Source organism: Ambystoma mexicanum, chromosome 2p (assembly GCF_040938575.1).
Source record: "Ambystoma mexicanum isolate Mex_15411 chromosome 2p, UKY_AmexF1_1, whole genome shotgun sequence".
Taxonomy (NCBI): Eukaryota; Metazoa; Chordata; class Amphibia; order Caudata; family Ambystomatidae; genus Ambystoma; species Ambystoma mexicanum.
This window is the reverse complement of record NC_090923.1, coordinates 598,078,728-598,106,012: the sequence shown is the minus strand read 5'-3', so window position 1 is coordinate 598,106,012 and position 27,285 is coordinate 598,078,728. Positions and strand designations below refer to the sequence as shown.

Sequence of the window (27,285 nt, the reverse complement as noted above, 5' to 3'; positions counted from 1 at the left end):
AAGTGACAAGACACCAAGGAGAGAGGCCACCCCCCCAAAAGAAGGAGTCACACATGGACCCCCCTACTGACGGCCCGGTAGGCGCCTGTGGCTGCCCACCCGCTGGAGGGGTCTCCGCCTAGAAGGGCCCGACCACAGGCCCCGGACGCAGAGGAAGGGGTACGAGGACAGTGGAACCTCGCCTGACGTGCAAAACCGGGCCCTGGAACCTGAACTCTAGGAACCAGAGTGACTCGACAGGGCGACCCTGGAGCAAATAAATATAGCCCTCTCAAACAACCGCGCACCCACCCAGGTGATCTTGGCACTACAGCGCTTCCGGAGACCACAACAGAGCAACAGAGAGGCGCCCCACACCGACACAGATAGAATGGCCTCAGTGGAGGGCCCTCCCTTCAACGGCACTCGCCAAAGAGGACCTCAAGGACATACTGCAAGAAATTAAAGCCATCAGGACGGCCTTTTGTTATAACCTGCTATTGTACATTTGTATATTATAAATTGTATAATTTGTATATTTCTGCATATTCAATTCAAATGTCTTGCCTGTACCATGCCTGAAACTAAGTGATGCGCCCGGATGCCCTTGGGCCTGGTGCGCTATTTAAATAAAATAAATACAAAATACAAATACATACAGGTCTCGATACGCGACCTTCGAGGCAGGGTGGATACACTGGAAGAAAAACGGAGGGGATGGAAAATAACCATCTGCAGCCAGACCTCCTCGACATGAAGTACAAGGCGAGACTAACGGACCTGGAGACAAGATAAGATATGTTGTTAAAAATGGATGACCTCGAAAAAAACAGGGAACGACGAAACAACCTGCAAGTCTTGGGGGTGAGTCAGGAGAGAGGGGAAACAGCAGCGAAGGTTGAGAGGAAAGGGCAAGGCCTGATAAACCAACTATTCACACTGGAAGGGGAGCAAGGAAGTCCAGCTGGAGAGAGCCCACAGAGGTGGAGGTGGTGGAGGCGGAGGCCCCAGGTCCATAGTGGTGCGCTTCCTCCGATACAGAGACAAGATGGAGGTGCTGGAGAAGACGAAGAGACTTGGCCGCTTCATATTTGTAGGGAACACAGTTAGGGTCTTTCAGGACCTCTCGGTCCTGACGCTTGCTCGTCGAAGAGAATGCCACCCCCTCACACACACACACTAAACCCTTTCGCCTAGTCATTTGAGCGAGCCAGAGTTGACTATCGGGTAACCGGCGGCAAAAAGGCACTCCAGGTGCTCTAAGTCATCAAGGGAGAGGGCACTGCAGCGGAGGAGAGAGGCGAAGGAGCGGCGCCCACAGAGCACGCGAGGGAACCCGAAGGCCCCTGGGCCACGAAGAAGAAGATGAAGGGAAAGAGAAAATTCAAGAAACCAAATAGGCCTACTCACAGTGAAAAATGTGAATTAGGCATTATAGACTGAGTACCACGGAAAGCGGAGTAAGAATGCAGGGCATCACTCAACTCCCGGGGGAGAGGAGGAGATAAGGAGGACAACGGGGGAGCTGCAGTTTTTGTATCCCATAGTGGCTTGCCCTAGGGCAAGCATCTCAAACCAAAGGGGAGGGGGTAGGGGAGAGGATGAAAGGCTATTCAGCGCGGAACGGATCTGGGACTCAGAGGGGAACAACAGGGCCCTATAATGCTGAGGATGGGTGGAGAGAAAACGTGACCCCTGATGGCAAATCCTGAGAAGGGGGGAATGAGGGGTGTCGGGTCGAGGCCCTTAAGATGGGCTCACAGAATGTGAAAGGCCTCAATTCGCCTACAAAACGCTCCCTGCTGGGGAGGGAGATGAGAAATTCAGGGTTGGATGTCCTCCTGGTGCAAGAGACCCAAACGGTGGCGGGTGAAGAAAGACGGGTCCCGGGTCCCCATATTGGGCAAGTATTCTGGGTGTCTGGGCCCTCCAAGAAAGGAGGGGTGGGGATTTTAATTCACAGAAGCCACAGGCTTTCGGAACCGACGGTCTAGAGCCGAGCTTATGGAAGGGCTTTAGTGGTCTCGGGGAACTTGGACAATAGTAGGATAACCATAGCGACCCTTTACTCCCCAAATGGGTGCCAGATGCAATTTCTGAGGGAGGCAATGGGCGAGATCCTGAACAGGGTTGAGGGTCTCCTCATCTTGGGAGGGGATTTTAACATGTGGGCGGACAGCTGTGAACTCATCCCTACGGGAAGTAGGGGGGTGATTTTGCGAATGGTGGGTTCTTGGATTATGTGTGGGACCAAGGGCTGGTCGACATTTGGAGAGGAGCACACCCAGCAAAGCTGGGATAAATGTTCCACTCAGCAGTCCATGACACTATAACTAGAACTAGAATAGACTGCATCTTCCTGGAACAGCAGCACGCTAGTAGAGTAGACAACTGTGAGCATCGCCCAATCAGCTGGTCGGACTATGACCTGGTGGGGGCGGACATAACCATGTCCGGTCTTAGGGCCAGGGAATCCCTTTGGCGTTGAAATGACCGGCTCCTGAGAGATGGGGTCTTCAGAGAAGAAATGAGAGAAGCCATTAGGGAGTACTTTGAAATAAACGACACAGGTGAAGTAGAAAAAGGGATGGTATAGGACGCAGCAAAAGCATCCTGGCAGGGTACACTGATCAGGGAACGGGCAGTAAAGAAGAGATCCAGGGCCCTCCTGGCTCGGAGACTGAGGGGAGAGATACGCCTCCTGGAGAGGGTGGAGGGGAAAAGGGAGGAAGAGAAGAAAAGGGATCTGAGGATAGCAAGAGGGAAACGCCAGGAATTGAAAGGAATAGAGATGGGAAGGGTCATATCCAGTCTCCAATATTTGAAACAATAATACTATGAACAGGGCGACAAGGCGGATGCCATGCTGTCGGCTAAGCTTCGGGCCAGAGGGCGGAGAGATGGGTGACCAGGATCAGGGGAGAGGGAAATAGCAGGAGGTTGGAACCCTAGGCAATAGCAGGAGAGTTTGCCAACTTCTATGAGAGCCTATACGGGAACGAGTGAGCTTTGGATGGGGCGGCAACGGATTCCTACCTCAGGGGGGTGACCCTACCTACTCTTCGATACAGCGAGGAGGTCCTTATAGCAATAGCAGGCTTGAAACTGGGGAAGGCCCCGGGAGAAGATGGATTCACGGACGGCTTCTATAATACCTTTGCAGGGTTTGTAGCAGACCTATTCTCAAGCATCATGGCAACAGGAGGGCTCCGCCATCGTTCAAAAGGGCATCAATCACAGTAATTACCAAGGCAGGGAAGGACCCAGAGGACTGCGGGTCCTAAAGGCCCATCTCCCTGCTGAATGTAGACACAAAGCTGTTCACTAGGATAGTCGCCACGAGATTGGAAAGCCTTATGCTGAAAGTCATCCACTCAGACCAGGTGGGCTTTATACAGGGTAGACAAGGGGCCGACACCATGTGAAAGACCCTGCACCTCATGAGGGAAGCAGTAGCTGGAGGGGTAAACACAGTCCTAGTGGCCATAGACACCAAAAAGGCGTTCGACCGGGTTAACTGGCGGGTTCCTAAATGGGGTTCGAGAAATTTGGTTTCAGCGAAGGACTTCGGCGGGCCATCAAGGCCCTCTATGTGAATCCATCAGCCAGGGTCACGGTTAACGGGAGATTGTCCAGGACATTTGGGCTGCAACGAGGGACGCGACAGGGATGCCCATTTTCCCCTATGTTGTTCGCCATGATGATGGAGGTACTGCAGAATACCTTAGGGGTTCCGTCGATGTGAGAGGTATTAAGGTGGGGGATAGAATATTTAAACTTGGGATCTATGCCGATGACATAATGCTGCACCTGCAACACCCCGCCCAGTCTGTCCCTGCAGCCCTGACCGTGATTGAGGACTTTGGGTACTTCTCAGGCTTTAAGGTAAACATAGGTAAATCCGTGATCTTTCCTTCGCCCCAGACTCTGCCAGGAACATAGAAGGGTTGGAACCCCTGGGCCTCCGAATCCAGACCGAAGGGCTGAAATATCTTGGGATAAACCTTGTTAGACCAGACAGGGACCTGGGCCAGGTCAATTATTCCCTGCTCTTTGATAGGCTATTCGCAGAAACTGAGGTGTGGAAGAAAGGGCAGCTATCATGAATGGGGAGACTTAATGCGATCAAAATGAACTTCCTCCCTAGGGTGCTATACCTGTTCAAATGCTCCCAATTAAAGCCACGGAAGAGCTCCTGAAAGACGCCAAGCGGCGCATCATGAGATTCATTTGGCAGGGCTGGAAACCCAGGGTGGGATATGGGACACTTACCCTTCCAAAGGAGAAGGGAGGGATAGGTCTCCCAGATTTGCAGGTGCACTATAGGTCAACCCAACTCAGGGCTCTGACCCCCGCCCACCTAAGGGAGGACAGGATAAACAGTGGGTCTGCCTAGAGAGCCAACACTAGCGCCCAGCAACAGTGGGGAAGTGGCTCTGGGTCCCGCTAGATAGGCTTTCGAAGTGGATTAGGGGGCATCCATTTCTGGTGACCATGTGGGAAGCATTGGCCGGGTGAGCAAGAGGGAGGAGGCAACCACGTGGCCCTCTCCGATGAGTCACATCTGGGCACCGCCAGTCAGGGATGCAATCCCTGAAGTCGGACACTATCAGACCTGGTTTGACACGGGGCTCTGTAGGGTGGGCCAGTTGATATAAGAGAATAAGTTCATAAGCATTCAGAAGCTGGAGGAGGCGTTGGATATTTGTACACTGTCCCCACTCCTATATCTGAGACTATAAGGGATATTCATGTCAGAGAGATGGAAGCCATACATCCAGAAGGACCTCACCCCGGTCGAGAAGGTCTTGAACACACACGTAGACATGAGGGGGCTCATAGGCCTCCTCTATGAAGCCCTGTTAGAATCCAGAGGGGCGGAAGCAACCAGAGGCCTCCGTGCGAGATGGGAGAGAGACCTGGGTCTGGAGCTGGGGGACGGACTCTGGGGACGACTCTGTGGAAAGGCTTTTAAAACCTCAATTTCCGGCCAATATAAAATGCAAGCTATAAAATTGCTACACAGGTGGCAATACGACCCAGTATACCTTTCCAAGATATTCCCCACTGTTGGCCGTCACTGTTGGCACGGGTGTGGAGAAAGAGCCAACTACTGGCACATGTGGTGGATGTGCCCCAGGGTACAGGTGCACTGGACGGAGGTCCTGTGTTGGATTAGAGATGCAGGGGGTGGATCATATAAAATGGACCCCTTTCTCGTTTTGTTTGGGCTGGAGAAAAGCGATGAACAGTGGAACACGCTGCCACCACTAGCACACTTCCTATTGTTATCAGCGAGGGCCTGCAGAGCTAGGCAGTGGAAAGGGGGGCTCCTCCCCACAGTGCGTAAGTGGGCTGGGACAACCAAGGACATTTATCTTATGGAAAAGCTCTCAGCGGTGATTCAAGGAAACAGTGCACTGGTGGAGACAGAATGGCTACAGTTCCCTAACAACTTTTGTGATACAGAGAATAGCCAATAGAGGAGTAAAGGGACATGGACTCGGGCCCCGCTAGACACACATTCCAAATAAGGGTACCAGACGTTGAGAGTCATTACTCAATTGATACTAGTACACCCGGTTGAGGGCCCAGGTAGCAGCAGAGTAACTTGTGCCCCTTGACCTGCTCAGCCGGAGACTTTACTTATGTTGGAGAAGGAGGGAGCGAGGAGGGGGTTAATAAAACTTTGGCAATCATAGTCTAAGATGTACACAAGGGGCGAATCACCCCGTGATTGTTTCCTGACTTTGACAAATGCGAATACAAACAAATTTACAACAAAACAATAGAAAATACCCATTCTTTATATATTCATTAATTGTCTGCTTTTCTCTTTGTAGGTCCCACACCCCAAAGTACCTGGGAAGCAACAAGGGAGCCTGGCCCAAGACAAATCTGAGACCTCTGGATGTACCCTTAGCGAGGAAGCCTATCTTCCTTGTCACAGTACCTTGGGTGCCTTGGAAGGCTAAGTGGTGGAGTCCCTCAGCTTTACTAGATGATGCCCCTCGAGGATGGACCCCCATGAACAGAGGTAGTCACTGGGTCATCACTGTGAGCAGGAGAAGAGAACCAAGCAGTGTCGGAAAGGCGGCAGTGAGGTCTGTAGTGGTGGTCTCCTTAGTCGTGTTACTACGTCGGCTGTGGATGTCCCACAAAGATGAAACTCACTGTGGACCTTCACAAGGCTTGGGAGGTGAGGATGGGCCATTGACTACCTTTGGTGGTGATGGGAGAAGGGTCAGAGGTAAGTCTCTGGTTTCATCGGTTTGCGGTTTGTTGCTGGTTGAGGCTGTAGCCACAGCATGGATGATATGATGGCTTCTGGCGAGTTGGACCTGAGCACTGAAATGCCCTGCAGATCTCCACCAAGTCTGGACACTCAGGACTCGTTATTCGATGCAGAGTTGCGGGACACCCACTGGCGGGCACTTCTATGCAGGCAGCGGTACTGGACTTCCTCAGCCGGGGAAAAGTGGACAGATGTCTGGTCTTCAGTGCCACTTGAAGATTTCTTCAGTTGGTTGGAACTTGGCAAGGTCTGGACACTATGACAGGGTACCCAGTCTTCTGGGCGATACACAGCAGTCTGGCTTTCCAACGGCCACAAACAGCCTCCGGAACCTGGACAAAGCTAGTGGACTTCTTGAGCTCAAGATGTCAAGTCACTCTTCTTCAGGACTCACAACGATACAACTGCAGGACGGCAGGCACCAAGGACTCGGGTCCCTCCAAAGCATTTCCAGCATCACACCAAGCATTCAGGTGGTTGTTCATCCAACTAAAGGCAGACTTAACTCTCACTCCCCACATCAGTGTCTCACCCTCCACTCTCGTTATGCTTCTCGGTACAATCAGCAGTCTTCTCCATAATTGACACTGGAGCTTACACTGCTAGTATGAGACCACTGGTGGTTATCGCTGGAGTATGCAAACCACCCAGTGAGCAGATCCCACCTACCTTAACTGATTCATAGAACACAAGAAAGCCTGCTCACCGGGCTCCTGCTTTACAGTGGTTCAACCCAGAGCCTTCGCAGAGACACTAACCCACATGTCATAGCTGCAGGATTGATGTGCCACTACCATCTTCAAATGGTGGGTGGCCTTCTTAAGCCCTTGGTCGCCACAAAAAGAGCCAATTACGCACTATTTCCAGGGAGACATAAAACAATCCATGCCTGCGCATAAGTGGGGGGAAGCCAAAACACCTGAAAGAGTGAGCACAGATAGGGCAACTAACCGAGAAAAAGGTCAAGGGAATCAGGGAAAGGATAGCCATTCCAAGGATAGATAGCAGTGTTTTTCCACTCAGTGTCACACTTCTTGTTTCTTTTTACCTTTGTGTAAATGATTAACATTATATGATGTCATCAATAACTTCCATATGGAGTTGTATCACTAAGAATGTATACTTGCAATATATTGCCTCTTTATAGCCAAATAGAAACTCACAAAGAATTCTGATGGAGCGACCTGCCACAAATAACCATGCTGATGCTTACTGGCAGTCAAACAGTGCTTACTGAACCTTTTACAACTAGTGTGAATGCTGAAGATCTTTAGGGTTTTCCGGGTTCCTAATGGAAGTTGGATCTAAGGCCACCCCCCTCTCTTTCACTCCCGTCAGTTTACCCCCTCCCTAGCGGGATGATAGTTGCTTGTTAACAGTGACACTTAGCGGTTTGTATTCTAGCAATAACTATTGGTGGCTGCCCCAAGTAGTGGGCTAACTGACTCCCTAGGAGCCTTCTAGTCTTTCCCAGACCTATCCCTGCTTATTATTCCAGGAAGTTAGGGATGGTGCATTCTTCCAACTGGTCTCACTCTCACTTCTGTCCCATTTGCTCTTACCTGACCCATCACTGTAAGGGTCTCCCTGATGTTCTCCTCATCCTCCTACCGCCATCCTACTTTCCCTCTGGACTCACACTCCTTCCTATTTCCTCAGTTAGATGTTACCACTCTATTCCTCTCCCTCCATATACGACTCTACTACTAATACCTCTGCGACTGTCTCCTTCCTTCCTCCTCACTAAAACACACACCCCGTTACTACTAGTTCCACAACTACCTTTCAGCTGTTGCTACTACTTCTATTACCACTACTTTCACCACCTCCCTCCACCCCTCCCGCTACTATCCTTACCACTCACTACTAGAAACAACCACTTTTTACTTTCACTAACAATCTACTCCTCCCACTACTATCACCACATTCTGTTCTATTGCTGTTGAATAAACTCCTTACTCTCACATACAAAAGCTCCACCTACCCCCTCTCTCCAATAACCTCCTCTACCTTTGCTCATGCCTCCTTATTCCTTGGATGTCCTCTGCCTCCTGTCCTCTCAACTAACCAACACTGTCCCATCCCCAAGCTTCCTCGTAAATGCCCACCCCTTCACAGGATTGGCCACTTACTATAGCCAATAACCTACAGGCCTCTTAAGGGCTGATAAATCCTGCATCCTTCATGTGGTTCTGCCGCATTTCTGGTGTAGAGAACAGCCTTCCTATCGGGGTCCATAGCCCCAGTTTAATCATGCATAAGTGTCTGCCTGTCTTTAATTTTATGGCCCCTCGTGTGGTAGTAGGTTTCTCATCGAGGCCTTAGTTTATTAATATTAATCCCTGGTGGTTTAGTGGGTGACTTGCATTATACACAGGCTCAGCAGACTCTCGCTGCTGAAGCCATGCTTCCCCATCTAGCTGGTGGGCTGGCCCCTCACCACACGGTCTTCCCAGGCCTATTCCCAGGCCCTCTCTGCTTCCAGATGAGGAGCCGGACCCATTCAGTGTAGGGACGGCAGGTGCACCCATCGCAGCTCTGGCATCCCTCTGCAGCGTTCCCGGCTCTGGTCTCGATCCACCTAGTTTAGATGTGGCCAGTCTGCTTGTTGTGGGCATCCTGCCACAATGCTGGAGCAGTGATCCCAATCTCGTTGGGGCACTGATGCTGTAGCAAAAAAGGGCACATAAGCCTGGGATAGGGCGATCCCACCCTCTTGCTGGCAAACACAGGGGTTTTGGGGTCAGGTTTCCTCCCACCTTTGACACCCAGGCTTGTCACATAATGCCCTCCCCCTTGTAGGGTATTAAAAATGGCATGGCCAAAAAATAAAGTCTCAAATATTAAAAATAATGTAGTTTAATATAATAGTCATAGCATCCTACTCTTTTCCAGAAATCTAAAGCTACAACCAATCTGCAATGTGTATAGACCCCTAATTTATGTCATAGGAAAACTTAAAGATATATACTCACAATAGTGCCGTCAGGTGGAGCAACGCAGTGGACAGGTTATGTTATCTCAACAATTAGAAAAATATTAAATGGAAATAGCTGACAAAAACCATCAAAAGCCCCTGGCTTCTAGCGGCAGTTTCTAAAACCAATCTAAAGTCAAAGATAAGAACAAATACAGGAAAAACAGTTGAAATCAACCAGCTGGACTTTTCCCTTCCATCAACTAATGTATATGACTGTCCTATTATCATGACCAGGGAACTGCAAGGACGAGGAAAGGTTTTAAAATGTTCCTTGCGGGGGCGTGGCTAGGCAGCACGCCATGCGGTCATGCTTCCCATGAGCTCCATGTCACGGCGCCCAGATCGGCTGAATTTACCATCTTAATGCTCAACTTTCGCCCGAAAACCACAGGGAAATGAACATAAGAAGGTGGTGCATCCTCTGCTGCATTTACCCCCCCTGAACACCCAACCCAGAGCCTTATTTTGACTGGGAAGGCGAGACGGGGAAGAGATCCACAAAATGGCGGCGCGCGCCACCCGGAGCCGCCCCTGAGGCATAGAGCCCTGCGCCGGACTCGGTCTAGTCTGCACGATTCCGCCGGCGGTGACAGCGGGAGAACCTCAGGAGGGAGAGCGGGGCTGCGGTCGTGACCCGCCCGTGCTGCCTCGCCGCTGGCTGATAGTTCCGCGGTGGTGAGCGAACCGAAGTCCGGACGGAGGAAGGCGATCCTCGGGGGACCCCGGCCGCGCTCGCATCAGAAGCGAGACGTCCGTCTAGCCTGAACAACGGGACCTGCGCTGGGGCGGCGGGTGGCAGCCCGAGAAGAGAAGCCTCCTGAGGACGCCCGGAGAGGGAGTTAAGTGCTGTAATCCCCCCCCTCTCGGCCCGCCCGCACCTCTGCTGACACCGGGACGCTGCGCTCGAGGTGGGTGGCGCGAGGAGCTGGAGCCAGCAACAGCGGGGCCCATCCCGCCCTTCCCCCCTATTGAGAACGTAAACCCGAGAGCGGCGTGGGAGGGCCTGCCATACCTCGCTGGCCCCGGGGCCTGGTAGGTTGCCCGAAGAAGGGGTAACAGATGCCCCTGCTGTCTCATCAGCCTGAAAGGCGCCAGACACCCGAGACGTCAAGTTGTTTCGGCAATACACCCAGCGCCCTGGATGAAACATCCACAAGCATAAGACACCCATGCGGCACACCCCTCAATGCAGCCCAGCTGGAACATTACAAGTTCTACGCAATGTGAACAATTAGCTGCATCTTCTACTTGTCATTGAACTGAACGGTCTTAGGCGAAGGGGGCTCGAATATTCCAAGGTGTGTCAATTGAGCGGGATAGACCCCCTGCATGCTCTACCTCCTGGAAACCTCTGGAGGCTCCATACGTGAGGGCATTTAAGCGACAACGGTTATCTCGGCAAGGGATGCCCAAACCAATAGCGAAAAGAAAACCACGGAGCATACAGACATATATGAAACCACGACCACAATTCCAGGACTGGCCTCACTTAAGCAGTATTACAGCTGAAATTGAAACCGAAACTCACCCGCCCCCACCTCTGAAGCGACCCACCAACATGGCGTTATCCAGGGAGGATCTGGAGGGGATGTTTAAAACATTTAAGCAAGACATCACTCAAGAAATAAAAAAGGAGATCAAAACCTCAAAAGACTCCCTAGCCCAATCCCTGGCAGATCTTACATCCCACCTTGGGGGACTAGAAGCCAGAGTCAGCAATCTGGAGAACGTAACCTGTGGTCAATTCCATGATAGTGATGTACTGGCGGGTAGAGTAAAAGCAATTGAGGAACACCTGGAGGAGATCTGGGCTAAACAAGCCGATTTAGAAAACAGATCCAGGAGAAACAATGTGTGCCTGCGAGGGATCCCCAGGAAGATACCTGATCGGGAGCTAGCTGACTATCTGGAGACATTCTTCAGAGCCCTCCTGGAACTACCTCCAAACGAGGACCGTAAGCTGGACAGAACCCATCCGGTGTACTCATCGGCCCAGATGAAGAAAAACCTAAACCCAGATGTACTCACTCGAGTCCACTTCTATCGCCAAAAGGAGGAAATCATGGCTGCTGCCAGAGACTGAGACACAATTCGGTTTCAGGGCACAGATATCCGATTGTTCCAAGACCTAGCCCCTTACACATTAGCGCGCAGACGGCGACTACTGAAAGTGACATCCTGGTTGAGAGACCGGAAAATCCGCTACCGCTGGGGATTCCCATGTAAACTGATCTTTGAACTTCACAATCAACAGCACGTAATCACTTCAGAGGAAGAAGCCCCAGGTACCCTACCGAAACCGAGACAGGGAAGGTCACGATGCCGACCGCACCGCTCCACGACCCCAATCCATGGACCAGACCCGGGGAAAACACCCAAACCCCCGGAAAAGGCCTCCCCTCCCAGCATCGTCCGAGGGAGAAAGCTGGGCAGCAACCTGCTCAGTCCAAGGATGGGAGACTCGAAAGCGCTCTGAGGTTCTCTGTGGAAAGTGGTTTATTGTTCAGGACCCCGGTTGGGCCTTATGATACTCCCAGATGAAGAGGCGGGCGCCATGAGAAAGGGAACACCAGAAGTATTGGAAAACTTCGCACTGGTCCGGAGGAACACCTGGGAACTTATGACTGGAAGCTTAGACGGCTTGCAAAAGAAGCAGTGGTGTGAGGCTACCCAATACAATAACAAGCCGAGAGGACCTTGGGTTTTTATGCGCCCTCCCCACTCGAGGTCATGGTTAGACTGTCTCGAGTCCGGGCTTGAAAGTTCTCAAAATTTCTGTTTGAAAGTTGATCTGGGCGTTGGAATGGAAGACGCCTGACAGGTTTTGTATGAGGTTTAAATTACCTTGGGGACTAAAGATAATGCAATTCTTAAGGAAGGTAACATGCTCCCTAGTTATGACCTGCTTTTATTATAATTCCTTTTTTAGTTACTTTACGTTTACCCCCACCGGGCAACTGGGGAGGGGTTATTACTATGTTTTGTTTTACCACAACACTCAGCCGTGCTGCTCTTGCACTGTAAAGCTCAATCCCAAAAGTTACATCTTGCAAAAACACCATGGCAATCCCTGGCTATAAATTCATCTCGCTCAATGTCCAGGGATTAAACTCCCCTCTGAAATGCAAAGCCCTCTTCCATAGATTGAAATCCCTAGATGCATCATTCTTACTCCTTCAGGAGACCCACTTGCTACCGGCTGATGAATTCCGCCTCAACGATAAGCTCTACCCCACCAAATGTTTTGCCTCTAGCGGGATGAAAAAGCGAGGGGTTGCCATCCTGGTGCGCAAGGGGATCTCATTTAAAACTCAGGGAGTGGTCAGAGATGAGGAGGGGAGATTCCTACTGATTAACGCCATATTAGATAGCCGTAAGGTCACTTTGATCTCCATCTACGCCCCAATAGTGACCAAAGTCAATTCTTCCTGAAATTGCCAAAAGCCATATTGGACCACGCTTACGGAGAAGTGATTATGGGGGCGGGGGCTTCAATGCTGTGGTCAATCCCCTAGTTGACAAAACCCTACCCCCCACAGCTAATGATAGAAACAACTTTAAGGCCCTCACCTCTCTACTGAAAGACCACTCCCTGATTGAGGTATGGAGATACTGCAATCGGGAAGAAAGGGATTACACATATTTCTCGGCAGTCCACGGGGGATTTTCAAGATTAGACATGTTTATTATAACTGACTCACTGATTCAATATGTCCAAATGGTAGACATACTTACCGAAGCGCTTGCAGACCACTCTCCAGTTCTGCTGGCGATAGCCCCCCTTGGACCAGTCTCATCAAGGAAGCCTGCCTGGAAGCTAAATGATTTCCTGTTAGACGATCCACTGACCCGCGCTAACACCAGAGAAACTATCGAAGCTTATTTTAACGAAAATGACACGGGAGAGGTGGGCTGGGGAACGATTTGGGATGCAAGTAAGGCCGTACTCAGGGGCCACCTGATAGAACAGGCAACACAACGAGGGAGAGCTAGGAGACTCCTGAGAGAGCAACTAGAGGGGGAAGTACTTAGACTCGAAGGGGCGCACAAGAAAAAGCCCTCCCGGAGCTCATTAAGGGACCTGAGAGTCGCGAGGAAGGCCCTAGAAGCGCATCATATGGGAAAGGCAGCATACAGCATGATGCGCACCAAACAATTTTTTTACACTAAAGGAAACAAAGCCAACAAACTATTGGCAGCTAAATTAGGTAAACAAATGAAACAAAACAGAATTGACTTTCTGCGGGATAAATCAGGCAAAGACACATATTCTGAGGAGTGCAAATGCCGCATTATAGAAGATTTTTTCAGGGAGCACACAACCTCACATAAGGGGGATCCGCAACCGGTTAAAGAATTTATATCCAAGGCGGACCTCCCGCAACTGCCCCAATCCTCTTTAGAACTCCTAGATGCCCCAATACTGGCAGAGGAAGTTGAATTTGCCATCAAATCCCTCCAACTGGGCAAGGCTCTGGGTCCAGATGGATTCACAAATAGTATAAAACTTTTGCGAAAGAATTCATACCACACCTCACAAAACTATTCAACATCCTATGGGAAACGGGAGCGGTCACCCAATCTATGGCTGAATCCACCACAATCCTAATTCTAAAGCCCGGAAAAGACCCAGCAGATTGTGCTTCCTACCGACCCATAGCCTTGCTTAATACAGACGCCAAACTGTTCAGCAAAATCATAGCTCGGCGATTAGGAGATATATTACCTACACTAATAGACAGGGACCAGACGGGATTTATTCTGGGAAGATCGGCCCATGATAACATCCGGAGAGCAATAGATTTAATAGCCCTAGCCTCCTCTATACCTGGCCCCTTTTCATTGCTCTCTTTAGACGCCCACCGGGCATTTGATAGCATGTCTTGGGATTATCTGTGCCAAGTTCTGGAGGGGTTTAGTTTTAGCCCCACTTCTCCAAATTGGTCCTGGCCAACTTTCAGATTCCCACTACCCGAATACGGGTCAACGCCCAATGGACACCACAGATAAAACTGGGTAAAGGGACCAGGCAGGGTTGTCCCCCATCACCTCTGGTTTTCGCTCTGGCTATGGAACCTTTAGCCCAACACATTTGCCTGCACCCTGATATTCAATGGTTCAAGGTGGGAGCCCAAACCCACAAAGTGGCGTTATACGCAGATGATGTGCTTTGTTTTTTAAGAGAGGCCCAGACTTCGATCCCCCCACTCATGAGCTTGCTAGGAAGGTTTGCGCGGATAGCGGGCTTCACAATTAATAAGGCAAAGTCAAAAGGCCTAAACCTCTCTGAAAAGCCTGGAGTGCTAAAAGCCCTACAGGACACCTATTCTCTTAGATGGGTAGATTCCAAAATAACATACCTAAGTGTACACCTAACCCCAACATACGCGGGATTAACAAGAGCCAATATCCCCTCTTTTTTAAAAGAGGCAAAGGACTCCCTAGCAAAATGGGCTCCTCAGGAGATATCTTGGCTAGGACGAGTAACAGCCATCAAGATGACCCTACTACCCCGAATGCTTTACACATTTCAGGCGCTCCCAATCCACATCTCGGAGCGAGACTTACATAATCTGCAGAAGGAGATAGGCAGATTTATCTGGCAGCGCAAAACACCCAGAATCCAGCGCCAGATCCTAACTAGAAGCAGACAATTAGGAGGCCTAGGACTCCCATCGATCTTAAGGTACTATAGAGCTACACAAATTGCCCGCATCCTGGGCTGAGCAATTCCAGGGGATTCACCCAAATGGCAAGATATTGAGCAGTTGTTCTCAGGGGTGCCCCTTTCTCACCTCCCCTTTCTACCACGAGGGGCACGAGGTTCCCGGGGACCCCTTCTCCCAACCATGCACTCCACGCTCCGATGCTGGGACCGGCAGATAACCCAGAGAGGATTGACCCCGGGACTGAGCCCCCTGACCCCGATCACGCAGAACCCAATGTTCACCCCCAGGCTCCAATCTATATCTTACCACAACTGGTCGGGAACGGGGACCCTGAGGCTACAGGAGCTTTATGTTGATAATGACCCCTTGACATTTATCCAATGTAAAGAAAAATATAGTCTCCCGGAGACTGAGAGATTTAGATACATACAACTTAGACACTGGATCACCAACCTAAATGTGAAGAAAGCGGCTTCCAGGCAGCCTATGGGTCTAGAACTAACAGTGGCGGAAGGGCAGCGAACACACAAGGTGGCAACCTGCTACCGCCTCCTAGAACATGTCCCTGAAGAAGAAAAATTGTCTTACATGGCAGCATGGGAAAGGGATATAGGGGGTGAGAGATAACCCCAGAATCATGGCAAAGAATATGGGACAGGGCCCACAGGTCCTCTAGATGTACAATTATCAGAGAGAGTGCTCTTAAGATTTGTTATAGATGGTACTTTTCGCCACAGAGGCTGCATGCAATAAACAGAGTATCCAGATGACTGCTGGCACGGATGTGGGGCCAAAGGGGACTTCGGACACATGTGGTGGCACTGCCCGACCATCCAATGCTTCTGGCTAGAGATCAGGTCCAAAATTAAGGATATCTGCGGCATCCTTCTCCCCTTGGATCCACTTATAATGGTACTGTGCGACACCCCAGAGAACGGATCATATCCCCAATTGGGTCCCAGAGCGCGGTTGATCACTCAGCTGTTAATGGCGGCACGCCTCACGCGCGCCCGATTCTGGAAAGAGCGAGAAGGACCGCACATTGCACACTGGTGGGTTAAAGTCTGGGACATTCTGGGAGTATAGAAATTAACAGCCACTATGAAAAACCGACTGAATAAATTTCAGAATACCTGGGGTCCACTTCTAGAATACGTTGAAGAAAAAGAACATATGTTCTTCCAACCGAGACTGATTAAACTCCTTCTTCAACCCTGAACATCCGGGGAATAAAGGGAAGATCTACTGATTGGAGAGTAAGGACAGAAATCCCGAAGGACATTGAGGACAATATTTGGAAACAGGGAAAAACGGAGAAGGAGTTGATAGGAACTGAATTTGAATTAATTTAACGGTGACTGGGAGAAAAGTGGTATTGTAAAATGTTTTTTTTTTTTTCTCTCCCTTCCAACTAAATGCATTGTAGAATGTAAAGCGGCTATATTATACCCCAAAAGTTATTCATGAAGCAGTTTAATACTATGAATTATATAGATGTTAAAATGAAACGTTAATGCATTGTGACAAATTAAATTAATTGAAGCTGTATGAACAATGACAATGCCGAACTTTAGGAAGCCTTATGAGTGGCAGGAAGGGATTCAGGGGACAGGCGCCAAGGGGGCGACTGATCGATGTATTGTTTTAACCAATCAACTTTGCCACTGACTTGTTTATTGATGAATTCATGTTTTGATGTTTCAATAAAAAGATTTTGATAAAAAAAAAAAAGTTCCTTGCCCAGACTTGCCAAACACCAAAGCTCAGTGATTCTCCACAGAGAACAAATAGAAGCTAACCTAATAGAAATACATCATGGCCTCTGTTGCCTATCCAAGACCATGGAAAAGAAGCATATGTGAATAATGGGTACAAAAGTGTCTTAATTCAACATCCAAATGATAGAATATGGACAATTAGAATTTTGAAATTTGTCAAAGTGCCAATTATTTCATTCCAGAAGAATAAGTTACTAACATCCAGTCAAAAGAACATTACCAGAGGTAACTTGTTCTTTGAATGGATTGTGTTCTCCCATGTATTCCTCATCTTTGATAGATTTCCAAAGCAGTATTTGTTTTGGAGGAGGGAGTACACATTTTGTCATCAATGGTTTCCATGAACGGAATTAAGGACTGCCTTCCCAAAGCTTCCATCCTGACTTAAGGCAGAATCAAGGCAGTAATGCTTATTAGTACCCGGCGAGGGTCAACCAGAATGTAACAAACATTCCGATTGGCCCTCGCCAGGGCTTTACCCGACCGGGAATCCCTTGGCTGGGCGGGCTGGCTGGGATTCCACTCCTTGGTTCCCGGCGGGGGGGGGGGCAGTCCGTCAGCCAATGAGGAGACTCGAAACAGGGAAATCCTCGCTCCGAGACGCCACACGGCTGGAGGCTGCCATCGTTCCATACCGGGGATTCAGGTAAGTTTTATTTTTTACTCTCCACCCACCCCAAACAATCCCCTCCCCGCCCTCGCAACCCCACTTACCTTATTTCTCCTTGTTCGGGAGCGAGTGCGCTGGGAACACTTCTGTTCCCAGTGCGTCTACTCCCGATGGCCATCATGGAAAGTTAAAACGGACTTCGTTTACCCTTTTCCCGGAAGTCATTTCTTTTGTGTTTGCTTCCCTCAGGCCTATAACTATGGACCCCAAGGCATTACCCAAGTCTGTGCTTGAGATGGATTGGAACATGAAAATAAGCATCCTGAAGGTCCAATGACACCATCCAATCCTGGAGTTGGAGGGCCTGAAGGATCCAAGACAGTGTGACCATCTTGAACTTGTCCTCCCTGAGGAACTTGTTCAAGTATCTCAAGTCCAAGATGGGTCTCGGGTCTCAGTCCTTCTTGGGGATTAGGAAATATGGAGAATACCATTGTTTTTTTCCTCTCCATTACAGGTACTGGCTCTATTACACCTTTCTCCAGCTGGGTCAAAATTTCTTACACAAGGAACGATCTGGAACCTTCAAAAGAAGGGCTCCCCGGTGGATGGTTCCGAGGTCTCTGAATGAAGGAGAGGCAATAACCTTGAGTTATAGTTTGTAACCCAATATCGCCATAGTTTCAGATGCTGGGACAGTCCACCTCACTGGGGTGTCGTGAGTCAAGACCTCAGAGGTTTTGAGGCGGCTGAAGCAGTAGCTGTTGGTAAAGATGCTGCTTCTTGATTGGGCTTTGCACCTCTCCCTCATCCACCATGAGGGAATCTTCTTTGGTCTCTTTGACCAGCCATTCCTCTCGCTCTTCCAACTGAGGAGTAGTAGCGAAAGGATCTACCCCTTCAAGACGTTCCACTAGAGTGAAAAGGATGAGTCTGCCTAATAGAGGAACCTAAATACTTGGCTGGCGCCATCGAGGTCTGCAGCTTCGAGGCTTGCGTCAGCCTAGCGTCCAAAAGATTACACCCATCAAAAGGCATGTTAAGGAGTCTAGTTTGCACATCAGGCGCAAAACCAGACTTCCTTAACCACGTGAAACTGTATTACGGTGCTTGCCGCCATGGCTCTGCTGACGCTGCTAGCAGAATCCAGACCCGATTGAAGAGACTTGCACATGGCCTCTTTGCCATCTTTTACAATGGCCAAGAAACCGTCTTGTTCCTCCCCTTTAGGAATATGCTCAGCTGCCATGGAAATACAGTCCCATAGAGTTTAGGTGAATTTCACAAGGGCACATGCGGAGTTGGCTGATTTAAGAGCCATGCTCCCAGAAGAAAAGACTTTCCTTGAACAGGCATCTACCCTCTTATGCCCATCCGGTGGGATGGTCAGCTAAGCAGCCTGCTTGGAGGTAGCGGTTGCTGCCTGCCCCCACCAGACTTTGTGGGGTAGGGTTTTTCGACAAGAAGCTGGGGTCACTGCTTGACGGTTGGTATTACTTTGTCATGTTCTCATTTACTGACGGACTCGACTCAGGTGCTTCCCAATTAGCCCTTACTCTCTTCTGAAGAGAGACATGAAAGGGAAGGATAGGATCGCTTTGAGGACCTTGGTCCAGGATATCTGTGAGGTCATCCTGTTCGAATGGGAGGGCAGATCTGCTCCATCCCTGATAATTCACTACCTTGGTTATGAACTGCCTGTAAGAGGCATCTGCATGCTCATTTGATTCAGGCTTTCCAAATTCCAATTCCGGTGAAGCGTCCACTCCACTGGCTGTTTGTATATTTTCATGCAGGTCTCTCAACCTGGATTCTTCGGAAATTAAACCATCAGGAATATTTGGTGTGTCATACTGCAAACCAAAAGGTGCATCATCATCATCAGACGGCTCATTGTCCTCATAAATAGGAGTGAGAGACTTAAAGAAATCCTTCCTTGTCAAAAGGAGTAAATGTTTTCTGTATTTCAGTTAAAGGTGTTGATGGCTTTGAAGGCGTCGAGCCACATGCCCAGGGAGTCAAAGACGTTTTTGATGTCGCTGGCACCTGTGGGGTCGATGGCTCCGCTGGCGTTGATGACATCGACTTGTCTTTTGACTTATGGTCCGAAGGATTTCTTTATGATTTTTCATCGTGACAAGGCCTCAACGGCTCTCGATGGGAATCTGGCCTTCGTCACGCGCTCGAGGGCACACAGGATTTGTCTCAAGCCCTTTCCTTACCAGCTTCAGAATGCGTGGTAGGAGCATGGCCTACTTGCTTTGAGGGTTTCTGCCACTCGAAAACTTTAAACATTTCCTGCCTGAACGTTTCCCAATCAGTGGGAGGGGAGGCCTTAGTGGGACAAGATATAGTCCTTTCAGGAGAGGAGTCGGACGCGGACGTCAAAGTAGGCGATTTGTGGTGCTTTTTCTTTGACTTCCTTGACGAAGAGGAGTGGGAGCCACTCTGTGACTTAGACCTTTTTGCCTTTATGAGTAGAGTCGCCTCTCGCTTCGTCGTAAGAAAGCTTTTTTCGACGGGGTAGTCGTAGGGGATTTCTTGGGAGTCCACCTACCTCCAATTTCCCATTATGCGCCTTCAGAGCTTTTCCGGTCAACGACTGACACTTTAAACAGGGGGAGGTCTTGTGCTCCATACCGAGAAACCACAAGCATACTCGATACAGATCCGTCAGCGACATCCTGACATTGCACTCTTGGTACTTTTTAAACCCGGTTTTCGTGTCGAAGACGAAGACATTTTCTGATATTTCTCGAAGAAATTTCTGAAGCGCCATAGTTCATGAAGCATAAGCTTACTCAGAAAAACGGACCTGAAGCCCACAGGCGCTACACAAGCTATATATGCCTTCGATGACATCCTCAAAAGGGGGGCCCTCGAGGTACAGAGTCGACTGCATCGACGCACAGCGCCCTCTGCCAAAAAAAAACAAAAAACGAAGCAGCTGAAGCTGGCTATTGGAGCTATCAAAGATGAGAAGTATCTGGGAGGACACAAATTCGAAAGTACATTTACTCCACTGTGGTAAATATATTAGCCACCTGCATAAAAACTGCTTACCAGGAAACTTCAGGAAGCGCTGAGTTGCCATTCCTCTTTGGAACTTACTTTGTCTTAATCCCAATTCTGATTTACCACTAGGTGTGGTGAGTCAGAAGGAGGACACAGACCATTGTTAGCCATTTCACTGTTCATTTTATTAAACAAAAAGGGTAATGCTTAACTTTCCCTATACTAGCTAAGGTGCTCGTCCGTCGTCAGTGAAAGTCCAACTCAGAATCAGTCCAATGTCCAAACTAACCTGTTCTGTCCCTACCACTACTAGAACACCACAAACCAGAAGTTTGGCTCCCTTCTCCTGTAGGCTATGTAAGGGTGCGGAAGCAGATAGACGAGACACAGGTGCCATGTTTGTTTTGGGTTATAAAACTTTTATTTGTCTTAAAGAGGGTGGGGGAAAGGTCTGGCTGTCCCTAACTCATGAGGAGTTGCCCTGCCTCACAAACGAACGCTATAGACCCCGGTCAGTATGTCAGTCAAACACAAATGTTCACCGTCCTATGTGTTAAACCTATTTCCTGCCCTTACACTTTCAATCAAAAACCAAAGGAAACATTGGTGTCTTCTTAACTCCAGACGTCGACCTCTCCAGTTCTGGATGTTGACACAAAATGTAAGTTAAGAAGATCCATATAACATGAGTCAGAAACCACACAAAATGCCAGACACCTAGCTAACATACATGATATTTAGGGCACATGAGGGGCTTCCCAGAAAACTGATACGATTATGTAACTAATCAATGACGAACAATGCATCAGACACACGGCAGTACTTAACACTAAGAGAGAATATGTACATATTCCTCCTTCCGCTCCTCCTTGATATCACTACTTCATTCCACACCCTGACACCTTTTCCCCCCTTTCACCTTTTTCTCTCTCCCTCTAGTACCCCATCATACTTCTCTTTATCTTTCCCGTTTCTCCCAGGATTTCCTCTCTTCCTACTACTCACTTTACTCATTACTTTCTCTCCCTTTTCCTTCCTTCCTTCCTTCCTTCCCCACTCCCTCCTCTCCTCCTCATATGCAAATTGTTCTACATACTGTATTTCTGGTTTGATTCATGTATATTGTTAAAACTTCTACTGTTCCATGTTTGATGTATTCTTGTTGTTAAACTGTAAAGCGCTTTGGATTAAAGCGCTATATAAAAACAATAAATACAATAGTCATGAAAACAATGAATAAATAACCAACAGCAGGAGGATACACCCAACACGTACCCATTGTGGAAACAATAGATAGACACATATATTAGATAATAGAGCTGAGAAGCAGTAAGAGACATATACAAGCTCACAATTATAAGATAATTTTAAGAAAATAACATGCAATGCTACTATAGCCGAGAAATTCATACACAGAAACAATTCAGCACAGAAGTCAGAAAACTGGGCCTCGAAGCAAAAGCAGCTTTGCAGCCCATTCAGAAACATTAGACCTCAGAAACAGTCATTCTACATAGCAAAATACACTCATTTTCGGTTCATTTTCGAAAGACACACGACCAGATCAGTAGCTTCACAAGACTGGGTGTAAAGCTGCGGTTTCGATTGGTCAGAACACGAAGGCGAAGCTTATTCCGAGAAGCAGAGTGGGAAGGTATGGGAAGGCATGACTTAATCAGATGTTGCAACTATGAGAAGACCCTGTGAGGGGAAACTGGAAAAAGCCACGCAGGGATTGGCTACAAACAGAAAGATGCAGCAAGGTCCCAAACATCTAACAAATGAAACATATAACCAATTAAGTTCCTGCCCATTCCCTTAGATACTAACAAACACAAGGCCACAGCTTTGTGGGAGCAAGGCAACGTGCACAGGACCAAGTCAATCAGGCAAAACACCCACACTGCCCCCTGTAAGAAAATATCCACTTGTAGAAGCACGAGCACCAGGCAATATAAGCACTTTTTCCAAGAACACAAAAAGATAGTGAATGTATTTCTTGGTTTTTGCAGTCTTGTTTAAGTGATGTAGGAACAAAATACATAGAATGTACTGACATGTATTGAATTACACCAGTCCTTTGATATCCAGACCACGCACACCCATCCATCCATTCATTCATTCATTCATTCATTGAATACATGGATTACACACCTCACAAAATGGGTCAATTATGATAGATGCCTAGGCCAGGTAACCTAGATCTGCCCAGGAGTACTCGAAGAAGAGCAACCAATGACCAGCGGAGTTGCATGTGTAACATATTATCATGTTTATCAATCAAAAGCCTGAGAAAGCAGACAACCCACTATTAGATCGTTGTTAGGAAGAAGTCATTATCATGGTCACGAGGATAGGATAGGCCAATAGGGCTAGCTATTGTATAGATTCACCTATAACACAGCTAACGCTGTCCAATCAATGAATATGAATTTACATGCATCTTGAAACATTGTTAAAAGCTGTGATTTCCCACACTCTAAAAAAACGCCATTTAATGACAGGATGAAGGATTTTTAATTGTTCTTATAACACAGAGGAAAGACTACCACCAACTACCCCCATCTTGTGCCACTAATGAGATCAAGCACTTAATTGTAATCATACACACCTCACCCCTATTACTTCTCCCCACATGGTTAAAAGGAGGAGCACGAGAGCACAATCTGAGCAAGGCGGTGCACAGGAAGGAGCAACTCTTCCAGAGAGGTGGCAAGCCAGGCAAAGGAGAGCAACAGACCAGAGGATTTGGGGAAAGAAGCTAAAGGCCAGAAACCCCTTTTGCCAGCAATAGTTGAACCCTGAAAACTGCAAGGGCCACGCAAGCCAGCCAAGCTGGGAAGAAAGAGCAATTGTATCCATAACAACCAGGTGAACAGCTGTCCTCCCGGGTGAATGGCAGAGTTGGGGGGGGCACCAGAACAGCGAGAGTAATGGCCTTGACTTCACATCCAAAGATGCGACATGCAGGCAAGCCTCTCAACCGCAACTAGTGAGTCAAGTGTCCAGTCTGTGATTTTGAGTGTCTGCAACTGTTGCTAAAGGAAAATGAAGGTTACGTATGAGAAGATATGCCGCCAGAGAAGTGAGCATATGGTTCAGAATATTGACTCACAAGTACGAAGTAGCAGAGTGGTCCGGAAACGCCCGTGTGCTCATTCGGAAGCCTATGTGAAAAGGTTGTGAAGTGACAAAGACAGAAATTTGTGAAATAAGTGAATGCATGAAGGCGCATACATTGGAAAGGCGTAAACCAGCCAGTTTGATCCCGGCAGAGGGAAACTGAACTTTTGGTGAAATTAAGAAATACAAGTACCAAGATGCATTGCAAGGGAAAAGGGGCGACTGGGAATCCTACAGTAAAATGTCAAAGTAAAGCCAAAGTCCTCATAATTGCAAAAGTCTTTCTACAAGCAGGAAAATACTTGAGCCCGACAGAGGGGAGTCTTAAGAAAGATACGATGACAGCATGGGGAAGGGAACTCCGGAAAAAACAAATCAATAAGAAAAGCTTGACCCCAATTTGAGGGGAGCTTAAATGGGACTATAACCAGATTGAAAGACACCGATTAAGCTGTGCAAGAAGGGGGATAACCTGAACTTGAAGAGAAGAGAAACCTGAGAGGTTGAAACCTCCAATTGTTGGGACAGGCAATTCAAGAACTTAAGAAATCTCTGGGAGATAGAGCAGACTGCCAAGGTGTTCGCAAGCCAGAGTGTGTCCACGTGCAAAGTGTTCCTCCTAAAATCCACGTGCCATATAACGTGGGAAAGAGGAGCCATAGTTTGACATATTTCTGCCATTCAGACATATTTGTTTCAAACTGATTTTCCCATTTCCCTTTACACACTATAATAGAGTGAGGGCAAACATTAGGTTTTCTAATTTAAATATTATGATTTGGACCAGACTGTCCATTGTTTGATACCTTGCCTTCCTCACAGCGGTCACAGAGCGGTCTTTCTAAATCAAACTTTGTTTAGATTTCTTTTTTTAAAAAGGTCTTTTCACTTAGGAACTACAGGGTTCTAGGTTATATTCCCACATTTTAAAGCCTGTACACAAAAAAGACCTATGGATCAGCAGCTACCTGTCATTGACGGGTTACACCTGAAACACTCCATCATCTTTCATGCAGTACATTTAAAACAGCTCCTAGCTGGGCCTATGGCATACCCTGTTTTCGGCAGAGCACGTAAATCGGAGGCTCTTGTATGTATTAAAGCTTGGCTGGTGAGTTTATGGGAGCATTTGCTTATGAAAGCCTACATAATGATCCAGTTTACCCAAATCTATACCCTGTGAATACAATCAAACGTAGTCAAGTAAAAATATTTTTAATGGTGGGGGGCGCTTGAGAAAGATGGCAGAGGGCTAGAGGAGCTCCGCAAACAACCGACATGTGCAACCCTCTTTCACCCCATTAAAGTGCAGCTGGAACCGAAGCGGAGGAGATTCCACAGATCGGAGAAGGCCCGACAGCGACAGGCAAAATCTGGAGAAAAATTGCGCAGCGGATCTATAAATAAATGGCACCAAAATAACGGGCGCATCGCGCCATGTATGACAACGGCGTAAGAAAGGGCGCAAAGAGAGTCATGCGAACGTTGAACGGCCAGCCCGGCATCCAAACAGTGAATGCAGAATGGAACACCACTGTTGACCGTCGCCCGCTGCAGAGATCAAATTAAAAAGAGCCAAATGCTGGAAACGGATAAGTGACAAGCCCTGCGCAACGCGGAGCAGGAGACCGACCTAAGAACACAGCCGTGACTGCATGAAAGCGGGAGCTGCCTGCCAACACGAAGCTGCCCTGAGGCGAACAACGAAGCCGGCAAGAACCTCAACGTTGACCGCATAGCGAATGCTGCAGCACAGCCGACACAGCCGCAGATGATCTCCGGAATGAGACGCATTCCCTTGGGAAAAAGGAAAAGGACACGGAGCAGGGGTGGGGACTCCTGCCCGACAAGTAATTTCAGCGCATAGCGAAGGGTCCCCCATCAGCACCACAAGCACGCAGCCTCTGGACTGGGATGGCGCTTACTGCGGGACACAAGCAGGCACTACCAGCCGAGCAGCATCACTAAGCGCGTACAACGCCCGGATCTCACAAGCAGCAGCAGGGCCAAACGTATCCGGCTCGCCCCCATGGGATCCCATCGTATAGCCGCAAGACAATGATCCACAGGCTAAAAACATTGGATACGACACCCGGAGGGAAGTATCTACTGCTGGCAAGGCGTACGAGGGCCCCTCACACGACCACAGCCTTTCCCAGGGGAAAACAATAATTGTTATCACTACGCCCTTGGTGTCCAGACACCCTACAGGCCAGGCTCTGAGATTAGCACCTCATTCCCACCAACACCGCATAGAAGACCGTTACGGGCAGGAATCCAGACCCAAGCATCGGATACGGTCCCGGCCCATCGCAAGAGGCAGGGCAAGCAACAAAAGACGCATGAAGCACCCGCAATCGGACAGGGGGTGAGGGCAACACCTATTAATACCCCGGCACCCCAAAAAGCACAGGGGAAGTTGCAGACGAGGCCCCAGCAGAACATTTGTGTGGGCATGATAAAACAGTCCAAGGGCACAACGGTGGCAATAGACCAAGCGTATGACAAAGGGCAGACCACCAATAGGGAAGACCCCCTGCAACCACCCAGCAACTCTTGTATACAGCCCTTGGTAACGTACTGAGACAGCAAAAACCTCCTCCATAGGAAGGACCGGGAGCGATTAACCCCCAACACATCACGAACGTGGCTGCGACAAACATATCTGCCCCTCTGAAACCAAACACTGCACGCACTGGGGAGGAAGCATCAGCGGCACACGGGACCATTCCTAATCGCCCCACGGAGCACAAACACAACAGGGGGTCATGAAACAAGAATCTCACGCCTCAGATACTAAGGACACCCTGGACAACACACAAACAGGGGGCCTTCCCAGACGCTCAGTGAGGAACAAGCCAGAAATGGAGGTCCAATCACAACTTCAGGCCATATTGTCCGAGATGAAACTAATCGGCCAACGAACGCAGGAGACAAATACGGCTGTTAACGGCATACAACAGGACCTCCAGGAAGTGCAAAGTTGCCTGACGGCCCAAGCAGAAAGCACCATGGATAATGAACAGCGTATCAGCACCCTGGAGGATAACCAGACGACCACGGAAAACGACCTGGACGGAGTCATAAGAGAGGTCCAAAGACTGGGCAAGAAGATCAAAGACCAGGAAAACAGGTCCCAGAGAAATAACCTCAGAATCGTCAAGGTCCCGGAAAACGCTGAAGGAACAGACATGGAAAAATGTATTTGCGATAACTCCCTACACCTAGCCAACGCCAAGGACCTCACTATAGAACGAGCACACAGAGCTCAGATCACCAAGCCAGCACCAAACGAACGTCCGATTGTAATCACCATGTGCCCATAGAACTTTCAACAAAAAGTGGCCATCCCAAAGGCATGCAGATCGGCAACCCCAGTGCGCATCGGCGGGTTGGAGATACGAATATTTAATGACTACTTGATTGAAGTGGGAAGAAATGAACACATGTGCACACCTAAGTAGTTCAGGAATGGACCCGTTTGGTAGTTTTTCGATAAGTAATGAGGTGCAGAGGAGAGACACAACCCTGACACTAGGTTGTGAGTTTTGGAAAACAAAGGAAGAGAGGGTATCCACAGGTTGTGGACCTCTCGCGTCCCCTGCACACTCAAGGTACTGTCAGTAGACAGTCAATAGGTATGGTTTTCTAGGGAAAGCTGTATATCAACATCTTTTAGGAAGAATTTCTAACAGATGATTCTAAGAGTGGTTGTTTTCTTAATACAATGTATCTTAGGTATATCTGCAAAGAACATTTTAGGGTGATATTTCTACAACCTGCTACTATATGATAATGTTTGTAACAGATAATCTTCACAGTAATTTCAAGATTAC

The 27,285-nt window shown here is 48.6% G+C and overlaps 1 protein-coding gene across 1 annotated transcript in view; it reads right to left on the bottom strand.

Moving 5' to 3' along the window:
* ZMYND10 (zinc finger MYND-type containing 10) overlaps positions 1–27,285 on the bottom strand; it is a 1,281,921-nt gene that overhangs the window by 1,185,275 nt on the left and 69,361 nt on the right. The gene's annotated exons all lie outside the window — the stretch shown is intronic.